Source organism: Mobula hypostoma, chromosome 11 (genome assembly GCF_963921235.1).
Source record: "Mobula hypostoma chromosome 11, sMobHyp1.1, whole genome shotgun sequence".
NCBI lineage: Eukaryota > Metazoa > Chordata > Chondrichthyes > Myliobatiformes > Myliobatidae > Mobula > Mobula hypostoma.
The window spans coordinates 59,543,459-59,570,822 of NC_086107.1; the positions used below are offsets into that span (position 1 = coordinate 59,543,459).

The following is a 27,364-nucleotide window of genomic DNA, read 5'->3' on the forward strand; positions in this document are numbered from 1 at the left end:
TCTCTGTCCATCTGTACTAATCCTGTTTACCAGTATCTAGCGGTACAAGAACCTACGGTGGATATGCAATGGCAAGCATTTAAAGGTTGCATGGATGAACTACAACAATTGTTCATCCCAGTTTGGCAAAAGAATAAATCAAGGAAGGTAGTGCACCCGTGGCTGACAAGAGAAATTAGGGATAGTATCAATTCCAAAGAAGTAGCATACAAATTAGCCAGAGAAAGTGGCTCACCTGAGGACTGGGAGAAATTCAGAGTTCAGCAGAGGAGTTCAAAGGGCTTAATTAGGAAGGGGAAAAAAGATTATGAGAGAAAACTGGCGGGGAACATAAAAACGGACTGTAAAAGCTTTTATAGATATGTAAAAAGGAAAAGACTGGTAAAGACAAATGTAGGTCCCCTGCAGACAGAAACAGGTGAATTGATTATGGGGAGCAAGGACATGGCAGACCAATTGAATAATTACTTTGGTTCTGTCTTCACTAAGGAGGACATAAATAATCTTCCAGAAATAGTAAGGGACAGAGGGTCCAGTGAGATGGAGGAACTGAGTGAAATACATGTTAGTAGGGAAGTGGTGTTAGGTAAATTGAAGGGATTGAAGGCAGATAAATCCCCAGGGCCAGATGGTCTGCATCCTAGAGTGCTTAAGGAAGTAGCCCAAGAAATAGTGGATGCATTAGTGATAATTTTTCAAAACTCGTTAGATTCTGGACTAGTTCCTGAGGATTGGAGGGTGGCTAATGTAACCCCACTTTTTAAAAAAGGAGGGAGAGAGAAACCAGGGAATTATAGACCGGTTAGCCTAACGTCGGTGGTGGGGAAACTGCTGGAGTCAGTTATCAAGGATGTGATAACAGCACATTTGGAAAGCGGTGAAATGATCGGACAAAGTCAGCATGGATTTGTGAAAGGGAAATCATGTCTGACGAATCTCATAGAATTTTTTGAGGATGTAGCTAGTAGAGTGGATAGGGGAGAACCAGTGGATGTGGTATATTTGGATTTTCAAAAGGCTTTTGACAAGGTCCCACACAGGAGATTAGTGTGCAAACTTAAAGCACACGGTATTGAGGGTAAGGTATTGGTGTGGGTGGAGAATTGGTTAGCAGACAGGAAGCAAAGAGTGGGAATAAACGTCAGAATGGCAGGCGGTGACTAGTGGGGTACCGCAAGGCTCAGTGCTGGGACCCCAGTTGTTTACAATATATATTAATGACTTGGATGAGGGGATTAAATGCAGCATCTCCAAGTTTGCGGATGACACGAAGCTGGGTGGCAGTGTTAGCAGTGAGGAGGATGCTAAGAGGATGCATAGTGACTTGGATAGGTTGGGTGAGTGGGCAAACTCATGGCAGATGCAATTTAATGTGGATAAATGTGAAGTTATCCACTTTGGTGGCAAAAATAGGAAAACAGATTATTATCTGAATGGTGGCCGATTAGGAAAAGGGGAGGTGCAACGAGACCTGGGTGTCATTATACACCAGTCATTGAAAGTGGGCATGCAGGTACAGCAGGCGGTGAAAAAGGCGAACGGTATGCTGGCATTTATAGCGAGAGGATTCGAGTACAGGAGCAGGGAGGTACTACTGCAGTTGTACAAAGCCTTGGTGAGACCACATCTGGAGTATTGTGTGCAGTTTTGGTCCCCTAATCTGAGGAAAGACATCTTTGCCATAGAGGGAGTACAAAGAAGGTTCACCAGATTGATTCCTGGGATGGCAGGACTTTCATATGAAGAAAGACTGGATGAGCTGGGCTTGTACTCGTTGGAATTTAGAAGATTGAGGGGGGATCTGATTAAAACGTATAAGATCCTAAAGGGATTGGACAGGCTAGATGCAGGAAGATTGTTCCCGATGTTGGGGAAGTCCAGAACGAGGGGTCACAGTTTGAGGATAGAGGGGAAGCCTTTTAGGACTGAGATTAGGAAAAACTTCTTCACACAGAGAGTGGTGAATCTGTGGAATTCTCTGCCACAGGAAACTGTTGAGGCCAGTTCATTGGCTATATTTAAGAGGGAGTTAGATATGGCCCTTGTGGCTACAGGGGTCAGGGGGTATGGAGGGAAGGCTGGGGCGGGGTTCTGAGTTGGATGATCAGCCATGATCATAATAAATGGCGGTGCAGGCTTGAAGGGCCAAATGGCCTACTCCTGCACCTATTTTTTCTATCAAGATGCTTCTCAAATGCTGGGAGAGTTTCTACACTACTGCCCTCTCAGACAGTGCATTCCAAGTTCTACAAATCCTTAGATCTTTGCTGCTTATTCTGTGGCCATATCTTCCAGCTTTAGAAATAGAGAATGGTGCAGTACATAGAATATAGAACACACAACAGTACAGAACAGCACAGAACCTTCAGCCTATGATGTTGTGCCAACCTTTTAACCTACTCCAAGATCTGCATCACCCTCCATTCTTTGTTTTATCCATGAGCCTTTCTAAGAGTTTCTTAAATGCCCCTAATACATCCAACTCTACCACCACTGCTGGCAGTGCATTCCGTACACTTCCCACTTTCTGTATGAAGAAACCAACCTCGGAATTCCCCCCTGTGCTTCCCTCCAGTCATCTTAATGTTATGCCCTTTCACGTTAGCCATTTCCACCTTGGGGAAAAGATGCTGGCTGTCCATTTTATTGATGCCTCTTATCATCTTAAACACCTCTATCAAGTCACCTCTCATCCTCTTTTGCACCAAAGGAAAAAGCACTAGTTTGCTCAATCTTTCTTCGTAAGTAGCTGAAATAGTGATTTCTGCTTTGCTGACATGACAGAGGTAGCTGTGGAAAAAGAAGACTACTTAATAAGCAAAGATCTGAGCCCACATTCTGTGTGTTGATAGCATGGTTTGGCAGTAGCATGCCAACAGTCCATGATTTTCCAAGATTGTAATAATGATATTGAGGCAGAGCAAATGTCCCTTGTTCTCTGAACTGTCTCTGTACCTCGAGGACATGATTCTTAGTGCCAGCCCTGCAATGAGTGACCGAGGAGCTGGAGCATGAGGGGAAGTGGAGGAAGCTGAAGAGGAGGGGGCAAACAATGCATAGCTGGACTGGCTGTGATTCAGGCAACTGTAGCCTCAATTCTACATTCACCAGCAGTTCCACAGTTCACTGTCCCTCAGTCCCAGACTGCAAGCAGCAACCTGTCCATATGTAAAAATGTAAGTCAACACCGAATAAAGAGTTCAAACCATGCTGATAAATAAACATTCAGCATGCTGCACAGACAAATAGACCGATAATGTTTGTATTTCCTTTGTGGCTCTGTTCCACATAACATTGGCTGTCCACCTCATAATGTTTGCCCCTCAAGTCCCTACAGCTGGTGGGAAGGCTGTGATCTAAGAGAGGACAAAACTGTAGATGGCATTAAAAGATGGCCTTGAGGAACACTGACCCTAGAAGCTGGATTTGACCTTGTTGGTACTGGCAACAGCAAGCTGGCTTGGCTGGTTGATCAGCAGGGCTGCATCTGGAAAGCTGTCACTCATTTTGTCCTTGCCCTCTTGTCCTGAAAATCATTCTGATCCCGTGGCTTACCCCATATCACACAATTCTCCAAAATACTGGCAATGTTGAAACGTGGTGCAGGTTGGACATTGAGCAATGAGTGTGCGTGGGCCAAGCTGCAGAAGGAGAAAGAAATAAAGCAGGGAGAGATGTCAGTGGGTGAGTCAGTGACGCATACTTGTACCATCTGTAACTTGTAAGTCAAAGGAGATAGAGGGACGAGGGCAAGGGGGAAATTGAGTGGACTATCAGCCTAGATCACAGGGGGGAAGATGGTGGAACCCATGGGAAAGGTGTCATACAAAAACTTGCAATATATAGTAATGGATAATGGGGAAAGGTGTGGCAAATGGGATTAATGTAGACAGGCAAAAGGGCCACCATGGTGGTGGCAGCAGACCACCATTTCTGTGCTATATGTCCCTATGATCCAGTAATGTATCAAAAACAGGATTCAGAACTGGTTTGCACGTAGTGGTTGAAAGGACTTATTTGAGCTGGATGTCTGTGTTTAGTAGTGTTCCACAGGGATCTGTGCTGTTTGCGATGTATCTAAATGACCTGGATGAAAGTGTGGATGGGTGGGTTAGTAAGTTTGTGGATGATTAGTAGAGGTGAGGATAGTGCAGAAGACTGGCAAAGAATACAGCGGAATATAGATCAGTTATATGATCAGAGCAGAAAAGTGGCAGATGGAGCTTAACCCAGATGAATGTGAGGCGTTGCACCTGGGTGAGGCAAATGCAAGGAAACAGTACACTGCTAAGGGCAAGATTCTTATCAGTATTGCTGAGCAGGGAGATCTTGAAAACCAAGTTCATAGTTCCTTTAAAGTGGCTACACAAGTCGATAAGGTGATTAAGAAGGCTTACGGAATGCTTGCTTTTATTAGTCAAGGCAATGAGTTCAAAAGTCGAGTCATTATGTTGCAAACTTACAGAACCCTGATTCGGCCATATCTGAGGTGTTGTGTATAGTCTGGTTGTCCACTATAGGAAGAACGTTGAGGCTTTTCAGAGGGTGCAGAAGTGGTTTACCAGGATGCTGCCTGGTTTAGAGGGCATGTGCTATCATGAGAAACTGGATAAACTTGGGTTGTTTTCTCCAGTGCGGCACAGGCTGATCTGATAAAGGTTTACAAGATTATGAGAGGCATAGATAGAGTAGATAGGGAATATCTGTTTCCCGGGGTTGAAATGTCTAATAATAGAGGGAATGTGTTGAAGGTGGGAGGGGTAGGTTTTTTGCTCAGAGAGTGCTGGATGCCTGGAATGTGCTGCCTGGTCTGGTGTTAGAGGCAAATACATTACAGACATTTAAGAGATGTTTGGGTAGGCACACAGATATAAGGAATATGGAGGGATATGGATATTGTGTATGTAGGGAGGATTGGTGTTTGGCGTTTCCGATTTGCTGTTTAACTGGTTCAGCACAATATTGTGGGCTGAATGGCCCTACTGTTCGATATTTTTTGTAATCCAAAACACATGGAAAGGCATCAGACTCACAGCGTAATATAATGCAACTCAGTGAGATATTTCACCCGTGAATGGTTCAGCAGAGGAACCATTAAGTAAATGAGATTCATCTGGGCAAATCCCAGGATCCCAGCTGGAGGAATGACAACAGCCATGTCTCCAACTGGGAGATCGATCATTGGGAAATGGCTTTAACTGGGGAAGTGATGGTCCACCCACAGGACCGGGCAGGGAAGTCACAGCCTTCCCCCAGGCCTCAATCTGGGAGAGTGACAGCGCATGCCAGGAGTTCCTGCAGGGACAATGAGAGTGTGACTCATAGCCCCAGCCAGAAGCACAACTGCCCACCCTAAGCTCTAGCCTATGACTCTCTGTACCATGCATCTGTGGTTCCAGCAGAGAAAGCGACCACAGATTTTTTTGGTAAAGAGAGTGGCGGCCTGTTTCTTGGCACCCATTTCCATCCCTTGGGTTCCGGCCAGGAAAATGGCCACTTTCCAGAGGACATATGGGGTTGACAACAGGTTATGTCCCACAGAGTGATGTGTGGTTTATAGGCAAGGTTGGAGAATCACTGTAGACCTGCAAGATAATTGGGAACTGACTCTTATTTTTGGAAGGTCAGAAACTAGGAAGTATTAGCGTATAGACAGATCTGTGGCTAAGCTAGGAACCCAATAATATATTGCCCTTCATTGCATGGAGATTGGAGTACATATGTAAAGTCTTGGTGAGATTTGTACAGGGTTTTGGTGAGACCTCAAAAAGAGGCGAGAGTAGATACCGGACTGCTGGATAATGGTGCTGGAGAAGTAGTAATGGAGTACAAGGAAATAGTGGATGAACTGTAAAAGTATTTTGCATCCATCTTCACTGCAGGAGACACTAGCAGTATGCCAGGAGTTTGAGAGTGTCAGGAGCCAGAGGTCAGTGCAATTGCTTTTACTAGGGAGAAGTGCTTGGGAAGCTGAATGATTTGAAGGTAGGCACTCACCCGGGACGGATGGACTACACCCTGGTGTTCTGAAAGAGGTAGCTGAAGAGATAGTGGAGGCATTAGTAGTGATCTTTCAAGAATCACTAGATTCTGGAATGGTTCCAGAGGACTGCAAAATTGCAAATGTTACTCCACTCTTTAAGAAGGGAGAAAGGCAGAAGAAAGGAATTTTTAGGCCAGTTGGTCTGACCTTAGGGGCTGAGGAGATTTTGAAGTCGATTATTAAGGATGAGGTTTTGGGGTACTTGGTGGCACATGATAAAATAGGCCGAAGGCAGCATGTTTTTCTTCAGTGGAATTCATGCCTGAGAAATCTGTTGGAATTCTTTGAGGAAGTATCAGGCAGGATAGACAAAGGAGTCAGTGGATGTCGTTTACTTGGATTTTCAGAAGGCCTTTGCCACACTGCCACACATGAGGCTGTTTAACAAGGTTGGCGGGGGGGAAGGAGGATAGCTAGAGGGTGATCGCTTAAGTCAGGTGGGTGGGAAAGGAAAAGAGCTTGATAGGAAGGAATCTGAATGGAGAGGATAGTGGACCATAGCAGAAAGGGAAGAGGAGGGGCACTGGAGGAGATGATGGGCAGGTGAGAAGTGGTAAGAGGTCAGAGTGAGGAACAGAAGAAGAGGGGAGGGGAAGGGAATTTTTTTTACTGGAAGGAGAAATTGATATTCATGCCATCAGTTTGGAGGCTACCCAGACAGGATATACATTAGGTGTTGCTCCTCTGTCCTGAGAGTGGCCTTATCATGACACAAGAGGCCATGGATTGACACATCGGAATGGGTAGGGGAATCAGAATTAAAATGTAGAGGATGCCCCATCAGGAGTACGGGATACAACAGATGACCAAAGAAGACTCACAGGTGAAGTGTTATCTCTCCTGGAAGGACTGATTGGGGCCCTGAATGGAGGTGAGGGAGGAGGTAAATGGGCAGATGTGGCACTTTGGCCACTTGCTGGGATGAGCGCTGCAAGGAGAGAGATTAGTGGGGAGGGACGAATGGACAAGGGAATCACAGAGGGCGCAATCCCTCTGGAAAGCAGAGAGCGTGGTGCAGGAAAAGATATGTTTGGTGGTAGGATCACTTTGCAGATGGCGGAAGTTGCAGAAATTGAATTGAAGGTAAGAACACGAGGAACTCTAAGATTGGCTGTTTAGCAGAAGGCAAAGAGTGTGAATAAAGGAGGGCCTTTTCTAATTAGCTGCTGGTGACTGGTGGTGTTCCACAGGGGTTAGTGTTGCTACTGTTTCTTTTCATGTCATGTGTCAATGATTTGGATTATAGAATTGATGGTTTTGTGACCAAGTCTTGAATTGAATTGACTTTATTTCTGACATCCTTCACATACATGAGGAGTAGAAATCTTTATGTTACGTCTTCATCTAAATGTGCAATGTGGAATCATAATAATTTATAGTTATTTATAATAATTAGAACAGTCAATGTAATATAGAGTAGACTCAAATCTGCGTGAGTTCATCAGTCTGATGGCCTGGTGGAAGAAGCTGTCCCGGACCCTGTTGGAACTGGTTTTTATGCTGCAGTACCGCTTCCCGGATGGTAGCAGCTAGAATAGATTGTGGTTGGGGTGACTTGGGTCCCTAATGATCCTACAGGCCCTTTTTACACACCTGTCTTTGTAAATATCCAGAATCATGGGAAGTTCACATCCACAGATGCGCTGGGCTGTCTGTACTGCTCTCTGCAGAGTATTGTGACTGAGGGAAGTACAGTTCCCATATCAGGCAGTGATGCAGCCAGTCAGGATGCTCTCAATTGTGCCCCTGTAGAAAGCTCTTAGGATTTTGGGGCCCATACCAAACTTCCTCAATCGTCTGAAGTGAAAGAGGCGCTGTTGTGCCTTTTTCACCACACAGCTGGTGTGTACAGACCACATGAGGTCCTCAGTGATGTAGATACCAAGGAATTTAAAGCTGCTTACCCTCTCAATCTCAGATCTATTGATGTCAATAGGGGTTAGCCTGTCACCATTCTTCCTGTAATCCATAACCAGCTCCTTTGTTTTTGTGATATTGAGGAGAGGTTGTTTTCTTGACAGCACTGGTTCAGAGAAACGACTTCTTCCCTGTAGGCCACTTTGTTATTGTTTGAGATTAGGCTAATCAATGTAGCGTCATCGGCAGATTACTAGCAGATTAGGGCTGTGGGTGACGATATATTCTTCGGTATACAGGGAGTAAAGGAGGTGTCTCAGTACGCAGCCCTGAGGGGCTCCTGTATTGAGAGTCAGAGGGTTGGAGGTGAGGGAGCCCACTCTTACCACCTGCTGGCAATCTGACAGGAAGTCCAGGATCCAGTTGCTCAAGGCAGGGTCAAGGATGAGGTCTCTGAGCTTCTTGTCAAGCCTGGATGGAACTATGGTGTTGAATACTGAACTGTAGTCCAAGAACAGCGTTCTCACATTAGCATCCTTCTTCTCCAGATGTGTAAGGACGGTATGTAGAGTAGTGGCTATTGCATCACCTGTTGATCGGTTGTGCTGGTAGGTGAATTGTAGGGCGTCCAGTTTGAGTGGTAGCAAGCTACAGATGTAATCCTTGACCAGCCTCTCAAAGCATTCACTTATTATTGAGTATGACAGGACGCCAGTCGTTCAGGTTTGTTACCTTGGTCTTTTTTGGTACAGGGACAACGGTAGATAATTTGAAGCAGGAGGGCACTCTACACTGGAACAGGGAGAGATTAAAAATGTCAGTAAACACACCTGCCAGTTGTGCTGCACACATCCTGAATACCTGCCCTGGGATGCCATCCGGTCCCACAGCCTTGCGACTGCCACTGGTTGGAAACATCTGCGTACCGCAGCCTCAGAGGTGACCAGGTTGCAGGTTGTAGCAGTGGCTTTCCTCAGAAGCTCAGAGTTAGTGGCATCAAACCGAGTGTAAAAGTGATTGAGCTCATCTGGGAGAGAGGCCGTGATGTTGGCAGCACCACAACATTTGGCTTTGAAGTCAACGATGGTATGCAGCCCTCGCTACAAGTCACGTGTGCTATTCATTGTGAATCTTGTCCCTATATTGTTGTTTCACAGCCTTGATAGCTTTGTGCAGATCATAGTTGTTTTTCTTCAGCTCTAGTTGATCGCCAGTGATGTAAGCTCGATGTCGTGCTGTAAGTGCTGCTTGCACGGAACTATTGATCCAGGGTTTTTGGTTCGGGAAGACCCTGACCGGCTTCTGGGGGACAACATCGTTCAGGATTTCCTAAAGGATAACATATAGATTGAGTCAGTGGTGAGGAAGACAAATGCAATGTTTGCATTCATTTAGAGAGGGCAAGGATATAAAAGCAAGAATGTAACTCTGAGGCTTTATAAGGCACTAGTGAGGCCTCACTTGGAATACTTTGAGCAGATTTTGGGTCCCTTATCTAAGAATTGGTGTGCTGACGTTGAAGAGGTTTTAGTGAAGGTTCACGAGAATGATCCCAGAAGTGATAGGGTTGTCATATAAGGAGTGCTTGATGACTCTGGGCCTGTACTCGCTGAAATTTAAAAAAATAAGGGGGGATTTCATTGAAACCCGTCGAATGTTGAAAAACCTTGGTGGAGTGGATGTTTTCTGTAGTGGGGGATTCTAGGACCAGACGGCACAGCTTCGGAATAGAGGAATGTCCATTTATAACAGCGACAATGAGGAATTTCCTTAGCTAGAGAGCAGTGAATCTGTGGAATTCTTTGCCACAGGCGACTGTGGAGACCAGATCATTGGGTGTATTTAAGGCCAATGTTGATATGTTCTTGATTAGTCAGGATGTGAATGATGATGGAGAGAAGACAGGAAAATGGGTTGAGAGGGAAAATGGGTAGCCATGATGAAATGGTGTGCATTCGATGGGCTGAATGGCCTGATTCGGCTCCCATCTCCTATGGTCTTATGGTCTAATAGCTGAAAGATTGGTCGCTATGCCAAATCAATGATATGCATCCCCTGCAGTCAATGAAGGCAGAGGCTCTCTTGGTTCCTGGGATGATGAGTTTGTCATATCAAGAGCGAAATACTGAGTATGAAAGTCAGTTGAGCAACCCTGGCTCTCGACAAGAGGCACCACAGAACTGAATTCTGGAGAGTCATTTTCTCCGATGTACATCCAGAGAACAATATTCACAGGCAATTCAGTAAAGGACAAGAGGGCAAATTATTTTATATTCATACAGAACGGAACAGATCTTTGGTCTGTTGAGTCTGCACCAGAAATCAAGTACTCACTTACAGTACCCAATGCTAATACCATTTTTAAAAATTCTACCACTTTCCCATCAATATGCTCCCAGATTCTCCCACTCACCCACACACCACATACCAAAAGATGTTCAGTGACTGCATTCTTTCCTGAAAAGATCTTCGAAGCAAATTCAATAATATCTTGAAATCAGGGAAGCACGAAGGAGTGGAACTGATCAGACAACTTATCTGGAGTTAGTGCTATCCAAATGTCACATTTTTCTATTAATGGCAGTTCTATTGATACTGTTGTTAGTAACCCATAAGCAGCATCATTCCAGAAAAAGGAGAATCAGTGACAACTACATACCATATTGGAAGTCTGTCTATCATTACAAATGTTAATGAACTGAGTTCAATTCTTAACATGTAATAAGAAACCATGACGAAATTGGAAAAACAACTGACTTGCTCATAGAAGCAGCTTGTACTTTGCTATGTAATTGCAGGGCTTTTCGTATTTATTTTAGCTATTTTTTTCTCTCGTGTGAAAAGCAAGTGAGGGACTCACAAAATCAAGCAGGCCCTGTACTCCAGGCACAGCACCTTATGAAATGTGCGGCAAGCTGTAGCCAAGAACTTACTGTACCTTCAAAACTAAATTCAATTGCTTTCAGTCAGTTCCACAATGCTGCCAAGTTCCATTAATAAAGTTCAGAGGAATTATCAAGTCAGGTGGTCCAAATCCCCGATTTAATATGCCCCTATTCCTCCTCAGTTCCTTCCAAAAGTAATTCATTCCAGCACATCGAAACAAAGAGATACAAATGCTGGTTGTGTTTACCAGCAAACTGTTTTGTAATATTAAAGGAAGTAAAATGGCACTGCAGTTTGGAGTAAAATTCAAGTTTTCCATGGTGCTTTGAAGCACTAAATTTTACAAATCCATGCTTGAATGTTTCCAGTGTGATTTGGCCTCAGAGCAGGTGATAGGTAAGGTAGATATGAGACCAAACTTGGTTTGTCACAACTGTTGTCAAGATATTGTAGATAACAATTAGTCACTGTAAACTGGAGAGGAAGTATTTTTAGACAAAAAACAATGCTTACTCTCTTTAATACCCATGATAGATTTGTGTGAGGACAAGTGCTCTTTAGGAACTTAAATTCCAAAGTTATCCTCTACCCTCCTGAACATATTGACTACTTCATGCGATCTGCTTCTGCTGTAATCAGCACCAGGAAAACCACCTGCTTCATATTGTTTCCCACACTATTCGTCCAGGTGACCATGTAGCATTACTCAGCTCAAATCTTCCTTCCTCTGTAGAAAGACATCGTACCTTATGCTTGCCATCACAGGGGGAGTTAGGTGGCGGTTTGGAAGTCCACATGAGTATGTCTATAGGAACACAGAGAGATGTTCATGGTTACCAAGTGGTACTCTGCAGTGAGCAGCAATATCAGATCAGAGAGTCGCAATCGGGATTTTCCAGGTCTTCCTAGGGCTTTTGCAGCTGACCTAGACAATGAGTGTTGCACTTTTTCTGAGGGGAGGGAACGTCGACTCAGACCATGAGAGGCCTGCGTCGGGCATTTTCATACCTTACAAGGCGCAGATTGGAAGTCTGTGTGGGGCGCCACTCCTCGCACTTTTTCTGAACTTGCATCTTAATTCAGGAAATTAAACCCAAATGGACGGTAAGAACACATACAAATTAAACAGCTGCTAATATAAACCTTAGCAGGATCCTTGACAGCCCTCATCTTTGAATTGCTTTATTCCAGATTTGTGCAAGGGGGATTAAAGCAAGAACATTCATCAACAATGTCATACAAAGAAAGGAAAACTGTTATAATGTTGGAAGCATGGTAGCCAACTTACATATAACAAACTCTTACAAAAAGTTACAGAACAGATCTTAATTCACTTGTGCCAACTTCAAGTAATTTGCTTCCCCTTCTGCACCTGTTTTCTCTCTTCCTGATCTACTCAGTTCCTCCCACAAGCATCCTAACTCCAGAACCTTCTTTTCATTGTTTCTTTCCCCTCCTTCATCCATTCCATCTAGCTGTCACTTATCCACTCACCCCACAGGGTCACTCCCTTTAGTGTTCCTATTACCCCACCCTAACTCCTTATTTGGTTCATGCTCTGCCTTCCTTTCCTTTCATCATCTGCCGCCCTTTGTTACCTCCACATATCACCTCCCAGCTTTCGTCACTCTTCTCTCCTCCATCCACCTCCTCACTTGGATCCACCCATCAATTGCCAGCTCTTGCTTCAGCCCATCCCACCACCTCTTTAAGCTGGCTACCTCCCCTCTATCTTTCAGTCCAGATGAAGGTTGTCGATCTTCATTTTCCTCCACAGATGTTGTTTGGCTCACTAATTCCCTCCACAGCCTCCACAGCTTGTTTCTTTGCTCCAGATTCCAGCATCTGTGGTGTCCTTTCTCTCCTGTGTCTGAGAATCACATAATATGGGATGCAGTAAGATAGCAGCAATTGAGTGGGTTGCTTATTTATCATAATCAGGAGAAACAGAGTTAATGGAGAAGATGGTACACTAACCACTTAAGCAGGCATCTTATTCATTTTGGCATGAGAGATTCCTTCTGCTGTGATTCAGCAGGTTTTCTCTACTCATTGTATGGTTAGGTTTTTTAATATTGTGTCATTGTTGTTGTCACCTTCATGGGTTTTACATATATATAAAGCCATAAGGGTTCCGATGTTTTCAAAAATTATATTGTTGTAGCATGTCACTGCTCAATTCAACATTGCTGACAATCTATGTGCCTAGGTATGTTGCTGTTCCAAGGAAGGACTACATTACTGGTTTAAAACTAATCACTCACTATGGTGGAATTATATGGTTAAAAATTAGAGCTATTGGGATAAAACAGTTAGTTGTGTTTATTCCGATGATTAAAACTTCAGCTGCATGGAAGGGAGCCCCTTTCAGTTCATGAAAATTACTGCATCGTAGCCAGTGTGTGATTGTGATATAATTACCCCTCCAGGCTAGGAAGAGGTTAACAACAGATTCAAAACAATTCTGTCTCCTGATTCCTTTTCAGTGACTCCCGCTATAAATTGTGGAAATCGAGTGGGATAAGATCGTGGCTGAATGTGACCTTTGCATGATCAAAGGGAACTCCCCTATTCACAAGTGTCCCTCTGCACCCCTTCCCCCTGCCCACCTGCTGATGCTCATTCTCAAGGCTCATGGTTATATATAATGCGCCCGTCCATCATGTTGGAGGGTGAATGATTCACACAAGACCATGCTCAACAACTTCATCGGAAGAAAGAAAAATGAGACAGAGGAAGGAAATTGATGAAAACAAAAGAGAAGCAGTGATCTCTGGCACTGTAATTCAATAGGTAATTATGGAAAGACGAGCTTCCTGTAGGAATGCAGATCTTGTTTTCACCATTACGCATTCAACAGGTGCTAGTTAGGTGACAAACATGCTGATATGGCTTCAGGTTTGAGCCTACATGGGTTACATGGGTTGTAATTAGATGGGGAGCTGTTAGTTTTCCTCCATTTTCCAACCAATAGTCAGTGAAAGACTAATTGTATTCTTTGCAATTGAAGTTTTTTTCCCCCCTCAAGACAAAATACAGAAAATATATCCTTGTTTAGCATTGAAGCCAGCCCAACTCCAGTTAAGTGCAGAGACAAACAAAAACATTCATTAAGCCCTGCTATGAATAACTAACTCTCTGCAGACGTCAGATTAGTTACCCTACTCTTAAAAATTCTTAGAAATAAGTGTCAGCTGACTTTTCCTGCCATCACTTCTGGTCTCCCTACAGTCACTTACACAACTCCAAGGCACATTCCCTCATTTCATTTTACATTAGTGGCCCTAGTGAGCAATCACCAAAGCTAGCTGGAGACTTGCCCGGTGAAATACAGGAATGTGACCTATGACATCAATGCATACTACCTCATCCAGATTTGCTGAAGACCAGTATCCTGAGAATACCAGCTCTTGCTTTGAAGACTAGGCTTTTCCTGGAATTTTGATTTAATTATCCATTTTTGTTTTAGCTTTTAACAACAGCTGCATAAACAGAAAGGCAAAAAAAAGTATTTCTTTTCCCATATATCCCCCCACCAATTTAGCCACTGCTTTTCTCTGCCGTGGGTTGTGTGGTTTATATAAAAATTCCTCCCCCTGCCAACCCCAAACAACCACCCACCCTGTAAGAAGTATCTTCTTTAATTAATTATGCGAACATGCTGACTAAAGCAATTATTGTAAAAATTTCAAGGCAAAGACTTGTAAAGAGAGTTATGCTGCAGCAATTGTTTTGTAAAGCATGGAAACAATAATCTCTTTTTAAGCACATGCTCTTGTCAGTTTTCACGACTTACAATCTTGTGATTTCCAGCTGAACATGGAAATGAAAACCATCGATTCGTGAAGCAGTCAACATTACTTTGCACACAAAACTTTCATTTCATTTCTTGACCTGACAACATTGTAACCCTGATACTTCTTAGGGGTGTATTTTGGGGTTTATTTTATGAGGTGAATCAACCATCCTAATAGAGTATTTATATTTGCATTTCCCGTTAATTTTAAGACTGACGTCCACCAGATCTGGGCATTTCCAGCAAGTCTTGTGTGATGTTAGCAAAAATACTATGTTTTCATTTAATCTTCACAGATTATTCACCAGGACTGCAGGGAATTTGTAGAGAATCAACTCTATACTGGCAGATAAGGTGAGGTTTCTATCTTATGACGTATTCACTAACTGTTAAAATGCTGCTAGGAAACTCACCATAACGTGTAAGCTTCACAGATTCCTCTGATAGACACTATGAGTTGCTCCTGGTAATATTTTTATGACAACCAACGTGACTGAAAGTACAGACTCACCCTGCCACCACGTCCAGTCCCCCCAAGATTATTTGCGCAGCAATTGGATACTGGTAAAAATGTTCTGATTGAGTAGGAAAAGGAACACATTTCCCCAGAATTGATAAGTAAAAGGGCATAAACTTTTCTTTTGATCGAAAGGCAAGATCTTCAATTAATTGTTGTCTTGTGCTTGTGTTCATTTAACTCCTTCTTTCAACTATTCTCCATCAATAGCTCATGATAAGGTGTGCAACTCCCAATTTACATCACCTTTGCATCAGAGGAGATCCTGCATTGGTCAAGGTTAACCATGAGTGTTGTGTCCTAGCTGTCTATGTGATATATCAGACAGTACGCAAGACAGGCCAGTACGATATGGAAAGCAAGCTGTTCCCCAAGCAGCAGGCTCCCCTACTCCACACAGGGATGTCAGAGACCGATACAATTTGATACCAGAAGCATTGCCAGAGTTGTGATGAACGCAACATAAAGACAGCCTTAGGGACTCCAGCTCCATACTTTTCCTTGGGGTTCACTCCTGAAGCCTTCCCCAAGAGTGGGTACAGCTGCAGGGCAGCAGAAGTTTGAGATCAGAGTTTTCCTCAGTCGCCACAGCTGACGAGCCCCATCTGCCCAAAGCGACTGGTTTAAAGGTGCCAGTAACCCACATTTGCCCCTTCTTCTGTCAGTAGAGACGGTTCCACCAGCTAAGACACACATGAAGGCCAGGAGCTGGAAATGGTTGTCAGAGGCTATTTGAGGCTCATGTCTTTGAGAACATTTAATAGGTCGTGGGAATTAAACCCCACTATCCCCCTGCCCCACCCTCCGGTGCTTGATGCTAACTTCATTTCTCTTCCCAGTTCTGATGAAGGGTCCTGGACATGAAACACTAATTCTATTTCTCTTTCCACAGTTATTGCCTGAGCTGTAGAGTGTTTCCATCAATTTATGATATTATTTTTGGGCTACAGCATCTGCAAATCACTATGCTCACAGTTTTTTTGAAAAAGGTATCCAGTTGGCTCCATACTATTCACTTCATGCTCCTACAAGCTACATTTTCTTTGGTGGTCGCGCTTCTGCGCTTGACATTCTGCTAGAAACTAGAAGGGAATAATGTACAAGTACAGACGACAGCTGTTAGCCCAGTTATATCTTGAAATGACTGAGTGCACAGCGGTGTATGATCTACTTTATGCTTTGCAGAACTCAACGTTTTCACTGTTGTGTTTATCGTTCTTACGAAGAAATAAGTAAACCAAAATTTTATAAATAAATCTTTTGGAGACAGTCAATTGGTTAGCTAGTTTTATTAAAAAGTAGAAAGTGAAAGCTCCAACCAGATATTTATCTAGTAACACCATGTTCTGTCTACTTTGAACAGACTGGGTCCAAAATGTTTCATCAACTCCTATTGACATGTTTTGTAATGCTAGATCAATGTGAATAAAATAATCTTCCTAGAATCATCATTTTTGTTTAGCTTATCTCTAACAAGAAAATAGTTAATCATTTTTAAAATTATGTAGGGATTTTAGCTGTGCTAAGAATGAAAATTACCCTGGGAATACAGATGTATGGACAATTTGTTCTTCCTTGGGAAAAGAACTTTACAGCCCAACATTTGCTTTTAATCAGTACCATCACAGAACTATTTTTAAAAAATTATCATTTTATACATAAATGCATCTGCAGCATAAGAGATGCTAAACCAGGCTGCTCAATGAAACACCAACCCCTCTTGCAAATACCAGCGGTTTGCTACTATTTCAGCCAGGAAGGGCAATAGTAAATATTAAAGTTTTCTGTTTCATTCTGCAGATGACATAATTCCTTTCTCCGCCACACATGGAGACATGTAGCCAAAAGTGTGACTGATCTAGAGTAGCCCTTCTTACGTAATATGAGAGATAAGACATATCGAGATATATCATTGGACCCATTGGAAGGAATGTTAACCTAGAGGAGACAGCGGTGTTGGGGTTGGTTCAACGATATTTAAGAGCAGGAAGTAGGATTAAGAATAATAAAGATGCAAAGTGAAATAGAATGCCAATTCTAATCTACTGATTCTTGACTTCAGCTGGAATCCATTAGATTACTTCACATGCTTTGTGGATCAGTATGTCTTATCACTCAATGATAGCATTGTTTCAACTCACTTTCAAAATTTGCATCTATGGGTTTTCCCGGGTAGCAGTGAGAGCACAAGGGTAATTGCTGGGTGATAATAATTATTCTTATAAGGAGGTGACATAGGATTGGAAAATGTAGAATCGTTGTGGGTAGAGTTAAGAAACTGCAAGTGTAAAACCATTGGGATTTATATATAGGCCTCTGAACGGTAGCCAGGATGTGGGATATGAACTACAATGGGAGGTAGAAAAGGCATGTAAAAAGGGTAATGTTGCTATAGTCACAGGGGATTTCAATATGCCGGTAGTTTGGGAAAATCAGGTTGGTCCTGCATCCCAGGAGAAGGAATTTGTGGAATGCCCATGAGATGGTTTTATCGAACAGCTTGTGACTGAGCCCATTTGAGAAAAGGCAATTTTGGATTGGGTGTTGTGTAATAAATTGGATTTGCTTTGGGAGCTTAAGGCACAGGAATACTTTGGAGGCTGTGATTATAATATGATAGAATTCACCCTGCAGGTTGAGAGGAAGAAGCTAAGATCAGATGTACCACTATAATAGTGCAGTAAAGAGAATTACAGAGTCATGAGGGAGGAGTTGGCCGAAGTTGATTGGAAGGGACACTAGCAGAGATGATGGCAGAACAGTATTGATTGGAGTTTCTGGGATCAACTGTGAAGGTGCAGGCTAGGAATATGCCGAAAAAGTATTCTAAGGGGATACTTCTTCGGGAAGTATTCTAAGGCCACTATGGCTGATGAAGGAAGGATTGAGAAGCTCTAAAAAACAAAAGAAGACAACAAAAAAAGCAGTATGGATTCAAAAGGGGAAATATTAACGTAAGCTAGCCAATAGTATAAAAGAGACTATCAAAAGTTCTTTCAGATATGCTGTATAAAGAGTAAAAGAAAGCTGAGAGTAGATATCGGATGGAAAATGACACATGAGGTAGTAATGGGGGACAAAGAGATGGTAGAATAACTTTATAAGTATTTTGCATTAGTCTTCACTGTGGAAGACACCAGTAGTATGCCAAAAATTCAAGAGTATCAGAGGGCAGAAATGAATGTTGTTGCTATTACAAAGGGGAAGGTGCATGGGAAGCTGAAAGTTGTGAAGGTGGATAAATCACCTGGACGAGACTACCCCCGAGGATTCTGAAAGAGGTAGCTGAAGAGATTGTGGAGGCATTAGTAATAACCTTTCCGGAATCACAAGATTCTGAAATAGTTCCATAGGACTGGAATATTGCAAATGTCTCTCTGCTCTTTAAAAGGGAAGGGTGGCAAAAAACAGGAAGTTATAGGCCAGTTAGCCCGACTTTAATAGTTGGAAAGATGTTGGAGTACATTACTAAGGATGAGGGTTCAGGGTATTTTCAGGCACATGATAAAATAGGCCAAAGTCAGTATGGTTTCCTTAAGGGGAAATCTTGCCGGATAAATCTGTGGGAATTCTTTGAGAAAATAACAGATAGTATAGACAGAGGCGAGTCAGTGGATGTTTTTTACTTGGATTTTCAGAAGGCCTTTGACAAGGTGCCAGACATGAGGCTGCAAAACAGGATAAGAGCCCATGGTATTACAAGAAAGATACTGGCATGGATAAAAAATTGGCTGACTGGTGGGGGGCAAAGAGTGGGAATAAAGGGGGCCTTTTCTGCTTGGCTGCTGGTGACTAGTGGTGTTCCACAGGGAGTGTATTGGGACTGGTTCTTTTCACATTATATTTCAACGATATGGATAATGGAATTGATAGCTTTGTGGACAAGTTTGCAGATAAAACAAAGATAGGTGGAGGGGCAAGTAGATCTGAGAAAGTAGGGTGTCTGCAGAAGAACTTAGACAGGTTGAGGAATGGGCAAATAAGTGGCAGATGGAATACAATACAGATATGCACTTTGAAAGAAGGAATAAAGGCCTGGACTATTTTCTAAATGGGGAGAAAATTTTAAAAAATCAGAGGTGCTGGTGGTCTTGGAAGCCCTCTCACAGGATTTTCTATAGGTCAGTTTGCAGGTTGAGCCAGTGGTAAAGAAGGCAAAAGCAATGTTAGCATTGTTTCAAGAGGACTAGAATACAAAAGCAAGGATGTAATAGTGAGTGTTTGTAAGGCTTTGATCAGTCTGCACTTGGAGTACTGTGTACAGTTTTGGACTCCTTATCTAAGAAAAGATTGGAGAGGGTCAATAGGAACATATGAGGAGTGTTTATAGCTCTGAGCCTGTACTCGCTGGAGTTTAGAAGAATGGGTGGGGTGGGGGGGAACGAGTCTCTTTGCAATCTATTGAATATTGAAAGGTCTGGGTAAAGTGGATGTGCAGAGGATGCTTCCCATAGTTGGAGAGTCTAGCATTAGAGGGTACGGCCTCAGAATTGAGGGATGACCACTTGGAACAGAAATGAGGAAAAATGTCTTTAGCCAGAGGGTGGTGAGTCTGTGGAATTCATTGCCAGATGGCTGTGCAGGGCAAGTTATTGAGTATATTTAAGGCTGAGGTTGATGGGTTCTTGACTAATCAGTGAGTGAAAAGCTATGGGGAGATAGCAGGAGAATGGGGTTGAGAGGTTTAATAAATCAGCCACGATAGAATGGTGGAGCAGACTCGATGGGCTGAATGGCCTAATTCTGCTCCTATGTCTTATGCTGATATAAGTATAGGAATTAATTGGAGGGTATGGTCAATGGGACTAGGCAGAATAATAGTTTAGCACAGGTTAGATGGGCCAAAGGGCTTTTTTCTGTGCTGTAATGCTCTATTACTCTATGATGCTAACTGCAGCTCAAGTGAATGGTTTTATCTAAAATTATTTTATTGAGGGATTAATTTCCATGCTGCATAGATTGGAGCTTGTGTGTAGAGAAGCACGGCCAGCAACTACACTGTTCCATATGTGCACATAGGAGAGGGAGAAAGCCACAATACTGCATATGCATACTGCACATGTCATGCACATCCATATAAAAAAATATTGGGACAAGGAGGCTGAGTATCCTTGGTATGCTTGAATGGCAGAATTGAGAAGCACAGGTAATCACATCAAGTGGTGGCAGAACATGTTGTTGCTAGAAGAAGTACCACTCTTAACTGGGGCTTGTGGGCACACATCATCAGTTCCGCTCACAATCACCATTAGCTGTGACAATCCTCACCTCAGTCCAACATTGTCAAACCAAGAAGGAAATCTGTTTTACATTTCAATGTGATCACCTCTCATTCTTCTAAATCCCAACAAATATAGGCCCAATCTGTATATCCTGAAGACAATCCCTCCAATTATAAAACAAGAATATAACATTGAGGCTTTATAAAGCACTGGTGAGACCTCACTTAGAGTACTGTGAACAGTTTTGTGCCTATTATCTTAGAGGGGATGTGCTGACATGGGAGAGTGTTCAAAGGAGGCTCACGAAAATGATTCGGGATTGAAAGGAATGCCATATGAGGAGTGGTTGATGGCTCTGGGCATCTACTCACTGGAATTCAGAAGAATGAGGGGTGACCTCACTGTAACCTACCGAATGTCGAAAGGCCTCTATAGAGTGGATGTGGAGAGGATGTTCCCTATGATGGGAAAGTTTAGGACTAGAGAATACAGTCTCAGAATAGAGGTGCATCCTTTAAGAACAGAGATGAGGAGGAATTTCTTCAGCCAGAGAGTGATGAATCTGTGGAATTCATTGCCACAGGTGGCTGTGGAGGCCAAGTCTTTGGGTATATCTAAGGCAGAGATTGATAGATTCTTGGATAGTCCGGGTATGAAGGGATACGGGGAGAAGGCAGGAGCTTGGGGCTGAGAGGGAAAATAAATCAGCCATGATGAAATGGTGGAGAAAACTCAATGGGCCAAATGACCTAATTCTGCTCTAATATCTTATAAAATGTTTATGGATCTTCTATCACAACTAAATCCTTCCTTAGGTAATATTCCAGATGTGCAGTCACCAGAGTTTCACATAATGTTAGTAACATGTCGTTACTGTTGTACTCAGAGAAGGACGATGAGGAAGGGTTCAAAGTCATTTTATCCCCGTAAGATCACAGGAGTAGGAGTAGATCATTTACCACATTCAGCATGCTGCACAGTTTGATAATATCATGCAGCAACTTTGTTCCAAATCTATTTATTCCATCCCTCATAAAAGTTTCTGTTAATAAATCTAGTAATCTGTTTTAGAATTCACAATCGATACATCATGACAGTACTTGCAGAAGAATTTTAACTTTCCACCACTTTTTGTATGTAACATTGTTAATATTTTTACTCCTGCGAAGGATCATACCAACTTTTAATCTTAGATACCGCAATCATCTGGAACAGTTCCTTTCTGTCAGCACTGTCACCTCCTCCACAAAACATTCGCTCCAGGATGAAACACATCTTTCTTAAGGTGTGGTAGCACCGCATTCCTGCCGCGGTCCAAACAGGGATTTTCATAGGTAATTTTCTGTTATGTTTTGTAACTTTAAACTAATTCAAAGGGAGACATAGGAGTCCGAAATGTGAGTCTAACTTCGTGCTTACTTTAAGCAAGAAGCACACGTATCAATGGTAGTGTGATGAAGTATGTAATTCACGTATTTATACACACATATGTATTTATACATATTGAAGCAAACAAGAATGCTTAATCAAACAATATATTTACAAGATTACAGAAATAATACTGAAATTATAAATACTGTACACAACATTTTTAACATCTTATACTCTGGACTTCCAGTTCAAAGGCAAATATTCAGCTCTTCCAGGTGGTCACATTGTTGCACAGGATGTCAGGGATGTCTTTTAATAATGCAATCTTGTCCTTACTTTCTGTTGGACACAGGAGGAGGACATTCAGCTTATGCCTGCTTGCAGAGCAATCCCATTCCCCCTCTAGTTTGCTGTGTAACGTATCCTTCCCCTTTTCCCATTAATTCTATCTTGTGAATGTCGGGGACAATTTACAGCAGCTAATCAAACTACCTTACGCTTACCTTTGGCAAGAACTGCAGCATCTTGAGAAAGCACACATGGTCATAGAGGAAAATGCACAGACTTCATGCAGACATCACTAGTCACTGATGCTGTGGGGTCACGAATCTGCCAGCTGCATCAGGCAATGGTGAAAAGTCAGGTCACAAACACAGGTATTGTGTGCTCTTCCATCTTCCCCAATGCTCTTGCAAATATCTTCCCATCAGTTCTATTCTTCCCATTTATCTCCAACATTTTAACAGGAAAACCTGCCATCCAGCACATTGGAATGTAAGAAAAAGACACAGAATGTTGCATGACCTAACCAAACAAAACATTTTCTGATACAACTATTGTGATATCTTCAAAACCATCCTCTTCCTGGGTTTCCAGAGTGGCATATCATGTTCCAAAATCTAAGCTGTTGATGGCTAAAATCCTATGGTCCTTGGTACCTGAGGCTTGTGGCCAAGAGATCTTTAATTCTAACTGAGGTGACAAACATAGTGGCATTGTTATCTGCAAGCAATATGCAAGGCATACAAGGTCTCACTTAATGGATGTTCATTGGTGCAATGTATTCTAGTCATGGAAGAAGACATCAGTGGCTGGAAAGGTGTAGAGGAGTTTCACCAGGATGTTTCCTGGACTGGATGGGTGACCAGCAGAGATATGTGAATAATGAGAAGGGTAAATAGGGTAAATAGTAAGAATATTTATCAAAGGATGGGGGTGTCTAAAACAAGACAGTATAGATACAGTATAAGCTGAGAGAGAGGAGGTTCCACAGTGATTTATGGGAGAATTTATTTCTTTATTTATTTAGAGATACATCACGGAACTCTGTCCCTTCCTGCCACATCGTCTAGAAATCCCCGACAACCCCTAATTTGATCCTAACCTAATCACGGAACAATTTACAATGACCAATTCGTCTACTGGTACATCTTTGGACTGTGGGAGGAAACCAGAGCACCTGCATTCCATGCAGAGGACATACAGACTCCTTACAGAGGATGCCAGCATTGAACTCTGAACTCTGACATCACAGGCGGTAATATCATGCACTAACCACTACCCGACTGTGGCACCCTGCAGAGCGTGGTTGGAATGAGAATCAGTGCCTGAGCAGATGATGGAAGCAGATGCTTTCACAACATTTAAGAAGAACTTAAAAGGAAATATCAGAATCATGGAGACGTGTAGAGCAGAAGACAGCCTGCTGTGTCCATATGAACCATTGTACCTTTCTTTACTCATCCAATTTGCCCGTACTATTCAAGTGTCTGGGGTGGCTTATTAAGGGTGTGGGTACAGTGCACAACAGGGCATAAGAAAGTCATAGAGCCATAGAGAAGTACAGCACAGAAACAGGCCCTTCAGCCCATCTAGTCCATGCCAAAACCATTTAAACTGCCTACTGCCAACGACCTGCACCTCCATATCCCTACTATCCATGTACCTATCCAAACTTCTCTTAAATGTTTAAATCAAACTCCCCTGCACCACTTGTGCTGGCAGCTCATTCCACACTCTCATGACCCTCTGAGTGAAGAAGTTTCCCCTCGTGTCCCCCTTAAACTTCTCACCTTTCACCCTTAACCTATGACCTCTGGTTGTAGTCCCACCCACCCTCAGTGGACCAAGCCAGCTTATATTTATCCTATCTATAGCCCTCATAATTTTGTATACCTCTATCAAATCTCCTCTCAATCTTCTCTGTCCTAAAGAATACAATGTTAACCTATTCAATTTTTCCTTATAATTCAGGTCCTCCAGACCTGACAACATCCTTGTAAACTTTCTCTGCATTCTTTCAAACTTGTTTATATCTTTCCTGTAGGTCACTGACCAAATTAGGTCACAATACTCAGAATACTCCAAACTAGGCCTCACCAATGTCTTATAAAACTTCAACATAACATCCCATCTTCTGTACTCAGTACATAGATTTATGAAGGCCAATGTGCCAAAAGCTTTCTTTCCGAATGTATCTATCTGTGACACCACGTTCAATGAATTATGGACCTGTGTTCCCAGACCCCTTTGGTCTACCATGCTCTTTAGTGCCCTACCGTTCACTGTGTAAGATCAACCCTGGTTGGTCCTACTGAAGTACAACACCTCACACTTGTCTGCATGAAATTCCATCTGCCATTTTTCAGCCCATTTTTTCCTACTGATACTGATCCCTCTACAAGCCATGATAGCTTTCCTCTCTGTCCAATACATCCCCAATTTTGGTGTTATCCACAAATTTGCTGATCTAGATAACCACATTATCATGCAGATCATTGATCTAGATAACAAACAACAAAGGACCCAGCATTGATCGCTGAAGCACACCACTAGTCACAAGCCTCCAGTCAGAGAGGCAAATCTCTACCACCACTCTCTGGCTTCTCCCACAAAGACAATGTCCAATTCAACTTACTACCTCATCCTGAATGCTTAGTGACTGAATCTTCTTGACCAGCCTCCGATACGGAACCTTGTCAAATGCTTTACTAAAGTTCATGTAGACAACATCCATTGCCTTGCCTTCATTCATTTTCCTGGTAACTTCCTCAAAAAAATCTCTATAAGATTGCTTAGATCTGACCTACCACACACAAAGCCATGCTAAATATACTTAATCCGTCCATGTCTATCCAAATATATCCAGTCCCTTAGAATATCTTCCAATAATTTTCCCATAACTGATGTCAGGCTCACTGACCTATAATTTCCTGGTTTCTGCTTACAGCCTATTTTAAACAGCGAAACAACATTGGCTATCCTCCAATCCTCTGGTACCTCTCCTGTCATTAAGGGTGTTTTAAATATCTTTGCTGGGGTCCCAGCAATTTCTTCATTTGTCTCCCATAGTGTCTGAGGGAACGCCTTGTCAGGCCCTGGGGATTTATCCACCCTGATTTGCCTCAGGGTAGCAAACACCTCCTCTTCTGTAATCTGTACAGGATCAATGAAGTTGATGACACTTTCCCTCACTTCTATAGACTCTGTATCCATCTCCTGAGTAAATACAGATGCAAAGAATGCATTTAAGGTCTCCCCCATCTCTTCCAGCTCGAAACATGGGTTACCATTCCAGTCTTCCAGAGAACCAATTTTGTCCCTAGCAATCCTTTTGCTCTTAGAGGTGTACCACTACTTCAACTTTCCTGACTTCCTTAGGTCAATAAATTATCAAACCTGCTGTTGGAGCAAACACACCTGAAACCAAAATGCAGAGATGCTAGAAGCACCCGATAGATCAAGCAGAATCAATGGGGAGTTCAAAAGAGACAATGTCTCAGGACAGTTGCACTTGGTCAGAACTGAAGACAAGTGTGCTAAGTTGCAGAGAGAAGAGAGATGTGGAGGAAAATAGGAATGCCTGGTATAAGATACGGATCAGATTTTCAAAGCAACACTCACTTGGAGTTAAGGAGGTTACCTGAAATTATTGAATTCACTGTTCAGCCTTGAGTACTGCATAATGCCCGGATGGTAGATAGGTGCTGTCCCTCAAGTTTATATAAAGCATTATTAGAGCAGTTAGGAGGCTGAAAACAGAAAGGCCAGAGTATGAGTGAGGAAGGGCATAATGATATCAGGGTGATTGGCAGCTAGGTGTGATCTTCACGGACTGAATACAGGTGCCCTTGAAAACAGTCACCCAATCAATCTCCATTCAGTTTCTTCAGTGTAGGGATGACAAAATGGCGGGCATTGAAAGTAAGCTGCCCTAACCCTAGCTTTAGATGAAGGCTCTCCTATCCCATGCTTGTGGAATAGTATCTGTCTTTTACAGCCACAGCAACTCATCAAGTGTCAGCAGTATGTCTGGTCTGCTGGCAGCTGGAGAGCTGTCTTGGTTTTGAAGGACTTTGGGTGTGTGTGGATAGGAGGGAGGTTGCTGTTGTTGTTCTGTTACTTGTTGTGCTGTGTGTTGTTCTACCAAGCATTGTGGGCATGCTACGTTAGCACCAGATTGTGTGGGCTGCCCCCAGCGCAGTGATAAATAAACTTGAACCTTGAATCAGAATTTCACCTATTATGCCCAATTTCAGACCTTCTCCAAGCTCATCTTTGGATTCACCCTTTAAGTAATGAAGCAAAGATCATGTCATCTTGAGGTGTTGCTGTTAATTGAGTGGAAGACCCAGCAGGTAAATGACAGTAAGGTGCCCATGTTAAAAAGCCATAGGCAGATATGCTAAACCAACAATACATCCAGTATTGTAAGGAAAACACCCTACTCCTCTCCCTCCACTTGTAGTATGCAACAAAGTCATATCAGGCCATTTTATCCAGTCATATGCATGAATTAAATAAACAGTGTGACTTTGCAGACCTCATGTGTAAAATAAATCGCTGTTAAGATGCAGCCAACCATTAATTATTACTAATAATTGTAGTATAAATGAAGGGAAATGAAATACATTGAAAACCCAATTAACATGTTTTCTACAGTTCCTGAAGGTAGCTGGTCATGGGGAGAAATTGCTAAAAGTAAGAAGTACGAATCAGATTGACAGGGTAAATATACTTATGAATGCAAATTTAAAGGCAAAGAATGATTCATCTTTAAAAAATGTCAATGCTTCTTCAAGTACATGTTTTTGAGCATGTTTGAGCAATCATAGGATGGTCCTAGTAAGGTGTGTTAAACTCTCCATGACAGACAAGCCAGGAACAATGTATAGGGCCTGTCACTTCATAATTTATAAGTCTTTATACCATTGGATTGGCTTTGCTCCAGGAAAGGCAGAGATATGTGGAAAACTATCGCAGAGCATGGGAAGGCAGTGAGGTAAATCTGGGTCAATTCGCTGTGGTGGTGGGATGGAGATTGTAGGGGAAAAACTACCCAAGGTTTAGGCAGAACATAAGATCAGGAAAGGGCGATATGGGCTCAGGGTCTTGAAGGATGGTTGCCAGGTGGGGGTGAGTCAGAAAACTGGTAGAAGATGTAGGCTGGGAGATCATTAGTCAATGGGGGGGGGGGAAGTGGAGGGAGGAAATCAGCAGATTAAATGACAATGGGAAGTGACGGGATGGCTGTTCAGTGGTTTAAGAGAGAGTGTGGGGTCTTGCAAGGGTCACCTGCTGAGTTTGCAGTCATCACTGCCATGGGCCTGAATGACTTCCACCCAGTTGCACTCACCCCCATCATTGCAAAGTGCTTTGAGAGACTGGTTCTA

The 27,364-nt window shown here is 42.7% G+C and overlaps 1 long non-coding RNA gene across 1 annotated transcript; it reads left to right on the plus strand.

The window, feature by feature from the left end:
* Positions 1-3,592: 3,592 nt before the first annotated feature.
* On the plus strand, positions 3,593-26,978 carry LOC134354301 (uncharacterized). The gene is made up of 4 exons (XR_010019765.1): positions 3,593-3,684; positions 13,273-13,579; positions 14,879-14,936; positions 23,002-26,978. It is a non-coding gene; the product is annotated as an uncharacterized LOC134354301 (long non-coding RNA).
* The last annotated feature ends 386 nt before the right edge of the window (positions 26,979-27,364 follow it).